The sequence below is a fragment of the Sorex araneus genome, chromosome 8, assembly GCF_027595985.1.
Source record: "Sorex araneus isolate mSorAra2 chromosome 8, mSorAra2.pri, whole genome shotgun sequence".
In the NCBI taxonomy this organism is placed as follows: Eukaryota; Metazoa; Chordata; class Mammalia; order Eulipotyphla; family Soricidae; genus Sorex; species Sorex araneus.
In genome coordinates this window covers 34,252,130-34,260,456 of record NC_073309.1, presented here as the reverse complement: position 1 = coordinate 34,260,456, position 8,327 = coordinate 34,252,130, and the positions used below count along the sequence as shown (strand labels likewise).

The 8,327-nt window shown below is 36.9% G+C and overlaps 1 pseudogene; it reads right to left on the bottom strand.

Moving 5' to 3' along the window:
• Positions 1 to 444: 444 nt before the first annotated feature.
• Positions 445 to 8,327, bottom strand: part of LOC101549148 (A-kinase anchor protein 4-like) — a 174,693-nt pseudogene continuing 166,810 nt past the window's right edge.

The window sequence follows — 8,327 nt, the reverse complement described above, 5'->3', positions numbered from 1 at the left end:
GGAAAGTATGAGAAACAAAATAAAATGAATCCATTTTAAGTAGAGAACATATTTGAAAGAATTCAAACAGGGGTCAGGGTAATAGTATAGTGGGTAGCGCATATTCCTTGCATGCAGTCTTCCAGGATTCAATCACTAATATTTCATATTGTCCTCAGAGATACCTGAAATGATTGCTGAGTGCTTTTTAATGAATTTAAGGCAAAAGAGATAAGGAGATGTGTGAACATCTTGCCCAGTGAAACAAGAGGACTTAAAATGACAGTCTCTAGAAAAGTCGACTCATTACATAGAACACTGTAGAGAAAAAATAAACGTGGATTTAAAAACAAATCAATCAATGGTGCAAAAAAAAAAAAAGTTAAGCAAAGTAGTATTGCAGAACTCTTAGGCACATCAGTTAATTGATTCCTAGTGATATCATCTCAACCTTATCAAGGATTTTCATGTTGATGGCTCAAAAATTACACTGTTAAAGATGGAACGCTGCTTCTGAATTGCTGTTGAATTTTGATTGTGTTAAAGAAGGGCAAAGTGTAACCCTTCTTTAACACAATCAAAATTCAACAGTATGAAATTGCCTGTAATACTTGCCACTAAGGAAAAATTTGCACACAAGCTTGGACAAAATTTTTCCAGCAACGTGAAATCAAAGACAATACTCATCAATTGCTTTATATGCAAACAGCCTGGATGTTTTATATATAAATATATATTTTTCAAATGGATTTTTAATTCAGATCATTATGGAAGACATCTCAAACCTTAAAAAATGGGATTATTAATTGGTTGGTGAAGAAAGCCAGACAAATTCTATTTCTTCTCTTGGTGAAATAATAAAATGCAAACAAATCATTGCTACAAAAATTTTAAAAAATAAAATTGATTTGGCTACGGTAAGTAGAAATGTATGAGAGAAGACATCAAGGTTAGGAAATAGAGAGCTGCCCTAAAAATGAAGTGCCTGGCCAGGATTTAGGGACACTCAGTGGTGAGGAAGCAGATGTAAGGGGTAATGAAGGGCCCAATTCATGACAATCCAGACACAGGCTTGTTAAAAATGTCTCAACATTTTTCTTTCATTATTAGTCAATAGCTGCTGGCACCTGCTACAATTCTGGTTTCCATTTGATAAGGCTAGTGTGGCTGAGGGCCTTTGAATACTAGTCAAACATTTCAAAACTTACAAGCAAAGGATTATTTTCTCACCACGTGGATTCTGTTGTGACTCCCCCCCCCCAAGTCTATCAGACATACTGTTTTAAATCTTTTCTAGGGCTGCGGTTGTCACTTGAATTGTAGAGCACATGACTTCTTTCTTTGAATGTGCTAGGCCAATGCATGGCCTCTGAGCACTGCCCAGAGTGAATCTGTTGGACCCAAAGAACCACCAAGAGTGGACCCACAATAATTATATAGATAAATAATTAAAAAATCTTAAAATGCTCCGGCCTACCAAGCCCCATTTCTCAAGTAATATGACTTCCAATTTTTATTCAGCAAAACTTCAAAGTTAAAATTATGAAATAATCAGCATTGCCCCCATGGTTTCATTTAATGAATTTAGGGGAAACTTCAAAATAGTTTAGACGCCACACTAGCTCTAGGAAAAGTCCGTGTGGAAGAAAACCCTTCCCTGCTGCTCCTACCACCACTACCATGATGTGAATCAAACTCTTCTCCACTGGAGTTTATTCTAGAAAGATTGACAACACCTTCTGGCTCTGCAGTTGGACAAGAGACCTGCCATTTTTTTCTGGGAGATGCTCACAGATTGGCTTTGTGCTGGACCATTGTAATCTTTAATTTTTTTTAATTAATTAATTTTTTTTTGCTTTTTGGGTCACACCTGGCCATGCACAGGGGTTACTCCTGGCTCTGCACTTAGGAATTACTCCTGGCAGTGCTCAGGGGACCATATGGGATGCTGGGGATCAAACTCAGGTCAGCCGCGTGCAAGGCAAACGCCCTACCCACTCTGCTATCGCTCCAGCCCCCATTGTAATCTTTTAAAAAGCTGTAAAAACAGGCAGTCTGAGGCTAAATTTGAGGATACTAATTGATTTGGTTCTGACAAGACAGCGGCTTGTTACTCTTGTTACTTCTTAAACAACTCCCAGGTGAACACCTGTTGGCAGGGGAAGAGAGAAGTACAGGACAGGGACTCCACTGCTACTCAGACTTGTGTCAACTTCCAAGAAACCTCTGTGCTATGAGATGCCACCTTACCAGTCAGTCACTAATCAGGATGGGATGCAAGCACTGCAAAGTGAGGGTGAATGCTGGTAAAATGCTCTAAGTTTTATCATTTTGTTCCTCCTGCCTGGTTTGGCTTCATTTTGTTGGTCATTTTACAAGATGTAGGCCATAAAGTCAAGTTATTTATGATTTATGTGGGCTCTTTCTTTGTTCCTGATGAATGCCTGCAGAGTTATAAATGTTCCTCTTAACACTGCTTTTGCCCCATAAGTTCTGGTGGCTCATGTCTTCATTCTCATTTGTTTCCGGGAATCTTAATTTTCTCTTCGATTTCCTCTTTCAGCCGCTGGTTGTTCAATAGTGAGCTGTTAAATTTCTAGGTGTTTGATTAGAATCTCTGTTTCTGTGTCTAATTAACTTCTATTTTCAGTTCATCATGGTCTTGAAAAGATAGTTGATGCAATTTCTAGCCTCTTAATTTTATGAAGGTATTTTTTTGTGATCCAGCATGTGGTCTATCTTGGAGAATGTCCCATGTGCACTGGAGAAGAATGTGTATTTGGCTTTCCGGGGATGAAAATCACTATATATATCTACTAACCCCCTCTCTTCCATTTCTTCCTTCAAATAAAGTGTTTCCTTGCTGAGCTTTAGTCTAGTTGATCTATCAAGGGTGACAAAGCAATGTGAAAATTTCAAACTATTATTGTGTTGCTATCAGGTCTATTAGCGGTTGCTTTAAGTAATTTGCTGGTCCCTCATTAGATGCACATGCATTTAGGAGTGTGAATTCTACCTGATACTTATATGCCTTGATTATTAAGAAATGACCTTTGCTTTCCCTTATAATCACCTTTCGCCTGAAATCTATGTCATCTGATGCTAGTATGGCCACCCAGGCTTTTTTTGAGATTTTTTTTTTTTAAAATTTTAATTTTTATTTGCAAAGTTATTTTCCAGTCTTTGACTTTGAATCTGTATTGACTCTGACTGTTCAAGTTGGTTTCTTGCTGGTGGAAGAGTGTTGGATTCTATTTTCTAATCCATCCTGCCATTCTGTTTCTCTTACTTGGTGCATTTACTGCATTTACACGAAGAGATCCATGTTTCTGCGGGAGTTTGGTGTTTTTGGGGCAGGGGGAAGGGCGGGGGGCTTGTCTTAAAGTAGATAGTTCAGTTCTTATTGTAGCAAAGGTTTTCTAGTCTCTAAAGTTCCTGGTGTTTTTTCTTCCTCTTTGAGTCATACCCGGTGATGCACAGGGGTTACTCCTGGCAGTGCTCAGGGGAACATATGGGATGCTGGGAATAAAACCCAGGTCAGCCACATGCAAGGCAAATGCCCTACCTGCTGTACTATCGCTCCAGTCCCCTGAGTTGTTTTTTTTTTTTTTAATCTGTGAAGCTGTTTATTGTTCCTTAAAATCTGGATGAGAATCTGGCTGGATAAAGTATTCTTGGTGAGGCATTCATTTCATTGAGTTCTTTCATTATGTCCCACCATTGTCTTCATACCTGGAAGCTTTCTTCAGTTTAGCCTGCTGTAAATATTAAGGATGCACTTTGTATGTAATTTCTTTCTTTGATCGGATTTGTTGTGGAATATTTTTATTAGGATTCCTTTTAGCTGATAGCTTTTGGGACTCCTGAATCTGGGTGCATGCCCTCTTCTGGGAACTTCTAAGCAGTGATGACTTTGACAGTCACTTCATTAGGAGGTTTTTCCTGCCCTCTAGGACCCTAATTATTGTTATGTTTTTCCTCTTGTATTAATTACAAGGTTCTTTTGTCATCTCTGTTTATTTTGAGGCCCCTTTCCATCTTCTGCTACTCTCTGGAGATTTTCTGTCCCTCCTCTTGGAACTTATAGATTCTGTCCTCAGCAGCTGTTACTCTGCTGTGAGGCTTTCCATTGAGTTTTCCTTTTAACCTACCAGGTTTTCAGAGCTGTCATTTCTCCTTGTATTTCCATTTGTATTTTCCTCATTTCTGCTCTCGTATCCTCTTGTATGTTATTGGCTGTGCATCCCATTGTTTCTTTGATCTCCTTATGCATCCTTAACAGTCCCATTCTAAGTTCCTTATCAGAAAGCTTATGTAGCTCATCATTATTTGTTGGACCGTATGGCTAGTGTCTTCACTCAATAAGCATGGTTACCTTTGCAGTTTGAAGTTGTTTATTTTATGTTGTTGTGTGTTTAGGAAGCTACAGCAGGAGTTAGATGTTAGAAGGACATGACTTAAGGGACAGTATCTGGCAGTGGTAACTGAATCTGGTGATGGCAAAATTCTGCAGTATCTGGTCTCAGGGCTTTCCTTTGTGTAAGTGTGTGGGCTTTAAACTGGAAAGAGTGCTGGTTCAGCCACAGAGCACACACCTGAGATGTGATCCCATAAAAAGATGGGGAGAAATTTCTGCCAGAAGTTGCATCATTGCTAGCTCGTACCTCTCTGCTACTTTATATTCCACATATGAGTGCAATCTTTCTATGTCTGTCTCTTTCTTTCTGACTCATTTCACTCAACATGATACTTTCCATGTTGATCCGCTTATATGCGAATTTTATGACTTCATCTTTTCTAACAGCTGCATAGTATTCCATTGCGTAGATGTACCAAATTTTCTTTAACCAATCATCTGTTTTTGGGCACTCTGTTTTTTTCCCAGATTGTGGCTATTGTAAACAGTGCTGCAATGAACATAGACATGCAAATATCATTTCTACTATACCTTTTTGCTTCTCCGGGGTATATTTCTCTGGACTTAGTTATTAAAATACAAAAATTTAGTAACTTAGTTACTAAAATATGAAAAAACAGAAATCCAAAACTTTGCGGCCGCTATTGTGGCCACACAACCTCATATCTCTCCATTCTCAGCAATGGCAAATAAATTATCAAATGCTTCCTTTCCATCAGGTCCGACTCTTGGGGGAGGAAACTCCAAACAATAATAGTGAGTTTTTTCTTTGAATGTAATCAAAGTAAAGAGAAAGTAAAGTGAAATTTATCAGCTACACAGGTGGAGTGGAGGGCTGAAGGGGTGGGGAAGTGGGGGGAAGGTTTACTGTGGTTCTTGGTGGTGGAATATGTGCACTGGTGACAAGATGGGTGTTCGAGCATTGTGTAACTGAGACTGAAGCCTGAAAGCTTTGTAACTTTCTACATGGTGATTCAATAAAAAAAATAAAATAATGTGGGGAGAAGAAATAATCAGAAACTTCCACAAAGAAGAAATATATATGGCCAAGAGGCACATGAAAAAATGCTTCACATCACTAGTCATCAGAGAGACACAATCAAAACAATGATATATCATCTCACACCACAGAGATTGGAACTCTTCAAAAAGACTAAGAACAACCAGTGCTGGCATGAATGTGGGGAGAAAGGAACACTCATTTATCCAGCCTTTTTTGGAAAACAATATGGCAATTCCTCAAAAAAACTAGAAGCTGAGCTTTCTTATGATCCAACCATACCACTTCTAGGAATATATCCCGGAGCCTAAAAACAGACAGCAGAAATGCCATCTGCACTTCTATGTTCATTACATCACTATCCACAATAGCCAGAATTTGGAAATAACCTGAGCACCTGAGAACAGTTGACTGGATAAAGAAACTAAGGTACACAATGGAATACTATGAATTCTATGTTCACATTCATATGTTCATGTGAATTTAATGAACATAGAATGAATTTTATTTATTCTATAATCTTATTATAATTCAACCTGTTCTGGTATGTATATTTGGATATAGATAATTGGATAAAGAAGCTATGGTACACAGTGGAATGCTGTGAATTCTATATTCATATAAATTCAATGAACGTAGAATGAATTCATTCTACGTTCATTTCAGCACTATTTACAATAGCCAGAATCTGGAAACAGCCTGAGTGCCCGAAAATAGATAACTAGATTAAAAAAAATCTATGGTACACTACTACACAGCCACCAAGAAAAATGAAGGCATGAAATTTTGTTATAAATGAATGGACATGGAGAGACACAGACATTCCACATCATGCTGAGCGAAATGATACAGATGAAGAGGGATGAGAGGGGCAAATGTAGAATGACTGAATTATTTAGTGGGATATAAGAAGTATATAGTACGATACTAATACCTATAGTATCACACTAAGACCAAGAACGTGTTTTTGGGGACAGAAAAAGTGTTTTACCATTGGAAGCTTGTCACAAGTGGTGTAAAGGCAGGTAGGATAGAGAAGGGACCACTATGACAATGATAGTTGGAAATGATCACTCTAGACAAGAACTAAGTGCTGAAAGTAGGTAAAGGAACAAACATGATAACCTTTCAGTATCTATATTTCAAACAATAATTCCCAAAATGAGATAGAAACATGGTGTGAGAGAAAGAAAGAAAAAAGGTGTCTTCCCTAGATGCAGGCTGGTGGGGGCATGGGTGGCTGGAGGAAAACTAGGGACATTGGTGTTGGGAAATGTGTACTGTGTAAAGGGATGGATGTTGAAATGTTGTATGACTAAAACACAATCATGAGAAACTTTCTAACTGTGTATCTTACTGGCGAATCAATAAAAGAAAATATTAAGAAAAAAAAAGGAGTCCGGAGTTAACCCCAAACTATGTCCAGCTAATCAATGACAAAGGAGCTAAATATATGAAATGGAGTGAAGAAAAGCTCTTAAAAAAATGGTGTTGGGAAAATGGGATAGCCACATATAAAAAAGAAAAATGAAATTAGCATTGTACCTCACACCCTTCACAAAATTAAATACAAAGAAGATTAAATATTTCAAGATTAGACCAGAATCCATAAATACATTGAAGAAAACTCCAAGTTTTATTATTTTCTTCCTATGGTGACTTTTAAAATTGTTTATTTCTCTCTTATTAGTTTCTTCAGGTATAAGGTTATATTCACCATGTGACATTTTTCTTATTTATTGTTGCAGGCCTATCTAGGAAAGAACATGTTCTTAACACAATATAGATAATTTTTCTATTTTTCAATGTTGTCTAGGTAATTTTAATATCTCACATTTATTGACCCAAGCAGTATTCAAAATTTAACTTAGTCTTGTTGTGTAGTCTTCACATGTTTTAGTGTAGTTTAATTTTGTTTTTGTTGTTAATCTCTGTGCTTATACCTTGGTGATCAGAATAGATGCTTCACATAATTGCAATCTTCACAGACTTATAACAACTTTTTTTGTGTCCTAACTTATGATCTGTCCTTGATAATGTGTCATGTGAATTGAGAATAGTATGTATTTGGTTATTTGTGAAAATTTTCTGTATATATGCATAAGCCTGTATGCATATTCACACATTATACATATGCATAATATATACACATATGTATTAGATGTTATATATGTATATGTCTGAGCATATACATATGTAACCTATCCTCCCCACTTTACATAAGCCACACAGGAATCCTGCTCTCCCACTGGTCAAGTCAAGTCTGCCACTAGCAATAACTTGGTAGATCTGCTGAGAATTTTATGTGTTTTCCTTTGTATATAAGTTTATATAAATATTATATGTCTTTGGAGTTTTTCTCTTGGTACTGATGGCCTCTTGACCCTGGGTCTATATATTCCTCAGTTCTGGAAAACTGAGGAAAATATTTATCTATATTTTCTTTGACTATTGGTTCTTCACCAAATTTATCTTCCTGTTCTCCAGGGTCTCTGATTATTTAATTATTCATCTTGAAGTCATCCCACATGTAAATGCTGTACATTTCCTTTCAGACTTTTTTCTTAAGTATCTTCTGTTGTTTTAGAAGTTTTTTAAGGAAAAAAAAAAGAAGTTTCCTCCATCTCATCATCATGGAACTCCTTGATCTTTTCCTCAGATACTGTAATTCTGCTGCTCTATATGGAGTTTTAAAAATAAATATATATAAACATTCTTAATATACTCTTTACTTTTGTCATTTCTAATGATAGTTTTCTCATCTCTGCCCTAAGACTTTTCCTTGCATTGCTGACTAACTATGCCATTGATTCCTTTGATTTCATTAAACATCCTAAGCGTGGTGTCACTAAAGTCATTCTTTGGGAATTTACAAAACTGGTTATTGCTTCTATGTTGTTGTTTTTCTCATTTAGCTTGGTGGGTTTCTAT